This window comes from Erinaceus europaeus, chromosome 10 (assembly GCF_950295315.1).
Source record: "Erinaceus europaeus chromosome 10, mEriEur2.1, whole genome shotgun sequence".
In the NCBI taxonomy this organism is placed as follows: domain Eukaryota; kingdom Metazoa; phylum Chordata; class Mammalia; order Eulipotyphla; family Erinaceidae; genus Erinaceus; species Erinaceus europaeus.
This window is the reverse complement of record NC_080171.1, coordinates 24,587,359-24,593,433: the sequence shown is the minus strand read 5'-3', so window position 1 is coordinate 24,593,433 and position 6,075 is coordinate 24,587,359.

Sequence of the window (6,075 nt, the reverse complement as noted above, 5' to 3'; positions counted from 1 at the left end):
AAAGTTCTGTGGGGAGTCAGTGGTAGCACAGCAGGTTAAGCACACGTGGAACAAAACTCAAGGACCAGCGTAAGGATCCTAGTTCGAGTCCCCAGCTCCCCACCTGCAGGGGGGTTGCTTCACAGGCTGTGAAGCAGGTCTTCAGGTGTCTTTCTCTCCCCCTCTCTGTCTTCCCCTCCTTTCTCCATTTCTCTCTGTCCTATCTAACAATGACAACATCAATAACAATAATAACTACAACAACAATGAAAAAAACAAGGACAACAAAAGAGAAAATAAATAAATAAATAATAAATAAATAAAAGTTCTATGAATGGAAGAGTAGTGCTGTGGTGTTTATCTTTCTCTGTCTTTCCTTCTATCTCTGACTTTTTCCCTCCCATCTATATGTATATATATATATATATATCTAAAAGAATAAATAGAAAGAAAAATTCCCTGGAAATGGTGGGATTCCACTTATGTGAAGCCCTAGCACAACAGAAAACAAAACCATCATCATCATCAGAGGGGAGATTAGAGCATTTTCACCTAGAACACCAACTTGTATTGCCTGAAGCCTAAAAGCCACGGGTTCAACCACCAGCACCGACCTGTTCCCGTAGCTGAGTGGTACTCTTTTCCTCTCTTCCTCTCTCTCTCTCTCTCTTCTACAGCCTCTCTCATTATCTGTTTCATAGTAAATAAATAAGTCTTAAAATATCTACCCAAAGTAGCTATTTATAGTTCTCTCCCTCCTCAATCTCTGTTGACTTCCTCCTACCAAAGCCCATGCAGCTCACATGACTCTAATCTCATCGTGATTCTCTTCCTCCTGTACCCTTGAGAATTTTGATCTGGTCTCTTCCCTTGGGAACATGCTTTAGTCTAAACAGACACCAGACTCTGATGCTCAAAATGATCTACCTTATTAAATAAATTCCCCCTATTTACAGCTTTCACAAGAAGGCTACAATATCTGTTTGTGCCATCCATGAAGAGAAAACAGCAAATCCAGGCTTTAGTCTTTTTTTTTTTTCTGTTTGTTTGATTGATTGATGTTTGGTTGGTTAGTTGGTTGGTTGGTTAATTGGTTAGTTTGTTGGTCTTTTGGGTTTTTGTTTCCCTTTTATAGAAAGTACCCCTCTAAGTGATACTAGGTCAGACAGTGCCCCCACATTTCTTCCAAACAGCCTGCCAATTTATTCTCTCCCATGCAAGCTTCTCATCTTTCTCCTGATCTCCAAGAACACATCAAAAGAAACTAATTAGCTGGCCTGACCTTATTGTGGCTACAGTATACTTTTACCAGAAATCAGCAAATTACAGACATCCCTGTAACTGATGGAGCCTGTGAAATCCGGTGATATAGCCTGGCAAAAACAGCTCATTTGGATAGGGTGCTGCTTGCCTTGTGAGCAAACCAGATTCAAGCCTGGCCCTCCACCACATCAAAGGAAGTGCTACAGCTTCTATCATTCTCTCTGCATATAGATACTCACAACAACCCAACAATCCAGAAGCAATGTAGGACTATCTTTCCACCCAGGCCTATCCCAGCCTACACTGGATCTAGAGAAACTAGTCATCTTTCTCCCTTGAGGTCTTGCCTTGAAAGAGTTAGGCTTCAACTGGTACAAGTACACCAGCACTGCTCCTGTCTTCCCAATTCTCCCCAGCTTTCAAAACCAGTGTCTGTTAGCGAGCATAAATCAAACCACCATCCACTGCAAGGAAGCAAAGATGTTTATTGACGAATTGCAATCCGGGCCGAGATGGTGACTGGTGTTAGTCTACCAAGCCCGACCCCGAACAGGGCTCAAATCACACAATTTATAGAAATTCAGACTACACTCAGGGAGGGGGAGCACATCACCTTATCAACCTACATCCAAGAACAGGCTATAGCAAACACAAAATCTAATCATTTCAAACTTAGCAAAAGCATGATCCATTCAAAGCAAAGCGTGGGCTAGTTTCAAATATAGTAAGATCACACAACCAATAGAATTCAACCAGGCAGGGTCGCCACATCCTCCCGCCATCAGCTATGACCACCCATCCGGTAGACAGCACACCACAAAGTCTGTGCAAAGGTCCTGATAAGGCTTGTCCCCATGCAGGGTCCTTCGAACAACTTACAAAACAATGGGTGGCCTTCACTGATTAGGTCCTGTTTATTCAAGGGGGAAGGGGCAAGGAATTTTCCACTTCACTCAGCAAGACAACTTAACTCTAAAGGAACTTAACACTTAAAACCTAAAAAGAAACTCAACCAAGAAATCTACTTAATAAATCATTAATATTTAAGAGGGGGGTTCCAATGTAACAGCATGTTATTGCCTGTCACAGTGTCACTTTCCTTTTACAGTGCTAATATGAACTTCTTTTTTGCATTGTCAGCTCTACTTTGTACAACATCAGCAAGAAATTCTGGGTCAGAGATCTCCCATTATGACTCTAAAATGTCTGTAACTCCAGTCCACAATTCACACTTAGCATACTTCTCTGCCTAGCTTGTTCATGCACGGGTTTCTGTGGAGTCTGCTTCCCATTTAACTTTGTACTTTGCCATACCTGGTTAAGTTCACTCCCAGGTAGAGGTCATGCACACAGCCTTCACACTGATGCTTTAGCTGGTAGCATTTCTCAGCTTCACAGGCTATATTGCTTTGTGTGCCCTAGGAAAAGAAATTCTGTGATTATGACTCAGAGCCTTTTCCTCACATCCTTGGCACGCAGCTACTTTTGATTGGGGTTGTTTGTTTGCTTTCCAATTTCTGATGGAAAATGAACTGAACCTGTCATTTTGAAACTTAATTAATAGCAGTTCCCAAGGACAGGTCACCAAGACAATTGCAACAAGTTTCTGAAACGACTGACGCACACTTCTTTAGAAATTATTCTTTTGACTAGTTAAAACTAGTTTCAGTCATTTGTTTACCAGCACAGCATTTGTTTCATTTTCAGAATAATTTACTTTAGAGAACTCTCATGATACTGTGTAGACCAGAAATGTAATAACCTACTTTGAAATAGCATGTTAAAACAGATATCTCATCTTTGGTTACCTTTGTTCCCTCACTACTAATATCCATCTGACTTATTTTACTCAGCCTAAGGCCTGTCTTTATGGCTGCAAATGACAGGGTTTCTTGTGTTTGGATAGCTGAGTAGCATTTCCTGTATATATATATTACAATGTCTTTGGTCATCCATCCATGAGCACTTAAGAGTATTTACACACTTGACTAGTGTGAATAATTTCATCATGAATTTGTGTTTTTATATTATTTAGACTAGGCTAAGTTGTTGAGCAGCTGTTTTTATTTTATTTATATTCTTATTTTATCTTTAAAATCTCCTCACTATTTTCCTGAATGGATGCACCAATTCCTATCCCCCATCACTGCATACAAGGTTCTTTTTACTTTCTATATTCTTGTCAGCATTTGTTCTTCAGATCTTATTGATAGTTGCTACTTTCCAGGGTATGATGTTATATTTTATTGTGATGTAATTAGCCTTTTTCTAGTAATAAAGGATGCAGAGCAACTTTTCACATGGCTATTGACCATTTGTATGTCTTCCTGTAGAAGTGTCTCTTCAGATCCTCAACCTATTTTTTTATTTTATTTTTTATTATCTTTATTTATTTATTGGATAGAAACAGCCAGAAATCAAGAGGGAAGGGGGAGACAGGGAGAGAGACAGAGAGACACCTGCAGCCCTGCTTCACCACACATGAAGCTTTCCCCCTGCAGGTGGGAACCAGGGGCTGGAACCTAGGACCTTGCACACTGTAACATGTATGCTCAACCAGGTGCACCACCACCTGGCCCCCTCATTTTTTTATTTTTAAATATCAGGATGTTTGACTTTTTTTGTTATTGGGCTTTATGGACTTTCTATAAATTTTGGGTATTAACACTTATCTGATATTTGATTTGCAAATATCTTTCTCCATTCCATGTTCTACTCTCCAGGAGCTTTTAAAATTGAGGTGGTCCCATTTGTTTATCTTTGATTTTATTTTTAATCTTTTTATTGAGAAGGTTAATATTTTACAGTCACTGGCACATAAGTAGAATTTCATTGTGAATCAGGACCCTAAAGTTCTTTTCTGCTCCTCTTTCTCCTTCCTTCCTCATAGTTCTTTGCTTTGAGACAATACACCAGTCCAGGTTCACATTTCACTTTGTGTTTTCCCTCCCAGCCCCTATTTATAAAGTCAGCTTTGCTTTTGCTTTTGTCTCCCCTGACATTGGAGAACTATCCTAAAAGACATTACTAAGGTTGATGCCAAAGAATTTCTCACCTACGATTTTTTTTTCTGTGTAGTACATGATTTCAGGTCTTATATTCAAATCATTAGTCCATTTTGAATTCATTTTTCTGTGTGGTGTGAAATAGTGGTTTGAGAATGCCATACACTAGAAAAGACAGAAACACCACCTACTGGAGAAGTTGTGCAGGAAAAGGGATTCCCCTATATTGCTGGTGGGAATCTATATTGGTCCAACCCTTGTGGAAAAAAAAAAAAAAGAGTCTGAAGATTCGTCAGGACACTAAAAATGAGCCTTAGGACCTGGCAATCCCTTCCCTGAGGATATACCAGGGGAAACAAAGACATCTATCCAAAAAGACATGAACACTTATGTTCATAGCAGCACAAACTTGGAAGCAACCCAGATGCCCAATGGCAGGTGAGTGAGACAGGCCAGGAGAAGAAAGAACAATACTGAGTGATCTCACACATAGGTAAAAGCAAAATAAAGAACTGTAAACATAAAATAAGATCTGGAGTGTTTACAGTGTACTGCACCAAAGCAAAGGACTCTGGATAAAGAATGGAGGGGACAGGATGGAGAAACACTGGAAACCTGGTGTATAATGGGGAAGGGAGCCTTAGATTGGGGCAGTAAATGTCTCTGAGACACATGTCAAGGGGAGATGAGAGTCTGTGCCTATGTGTCATAACTTATACTGTAAACGATCACCCCCCAAAAAAATATATATATAGTGGTCTAGACTCATTCTTTTGCATAGGACTATCTAGTTTTCCCAACACCATTTATTTAAAGACTTTCCTTACTCCATTTTATATTTTTAGTTTCTCTTCCATAAATTAGTTGCCCCTGTATGTGTCATTTGTCTCTGGTCTCTTAAGTGTGTTCCACTAATCTGTGTATGTCTTTTTATTCCAAACCATGCTGGGATTATTATTTGTTATCATTATTATTGCCTGTTAGTAGTGTTTTGGTTGGAAACATAAAACCATTCTTGCTCTTTATTTCTTATAATGGCTTTGTTAAATCAGGGTGTTCTGTGGTTCAAACTGAGGTGGCTTTTTTTGTTGTTCTTTCTGTGAAGAAGTCATTGTAATATTAACAGAGACTGCACTGGATTTGCCAGTTGCTGTTGGCATAATGATCATTTTTACAAGGTTACTTACTCCAATATTCAGCATGAATGCTGAATATTTTTAAGAACATGCTTATTTACTTATTGTTAGATAACCTTTTCGGTGAAATGTTGATTTATGAAACTGTTGTCACAGATGTAAGGTCTTTCTAATAGGTTTCGAAGCACCATACCATCCATTGCCAACTTTTCATGGTCCTCCACCATTGGACACTGGGTCCCTCCCACTCACAGTGCACTAGGCAACTTTGCTTCCTGTTTTGGGAGACTTTTGCAGTTTCTGGTAGTACCTTATGGTTTTCAGAGTACAGGTCTTCCACTCTCTTTGCTTAACTGATTTCTAGGAATTTTTAATCTTTTTTGGTGCAATGGAATTTTTTTATTACATTTTCTGATGGGTTCATCATTTGGGTACGGAAATGCAACTGGTTTTTCTTTTCTTTTTGTTTATTTTTGCTTATTGATTTTGTACCTTGAAGCTATGTTTTCAACAATTTTTTTTCAAAGGAGTTTCTTGTCCTTCAACTAGAATATTACATTCAAAGTTGGCTCCCAAAGACGGCAGGATAGAAAGACAGCACTTTCTTTTAACAGGCAAAACTTCCCTTCCCTCCCCCTCCCCCTGTCCCAACCCCTACTCCACCCCCCACACCCCACCCCCACACACACATC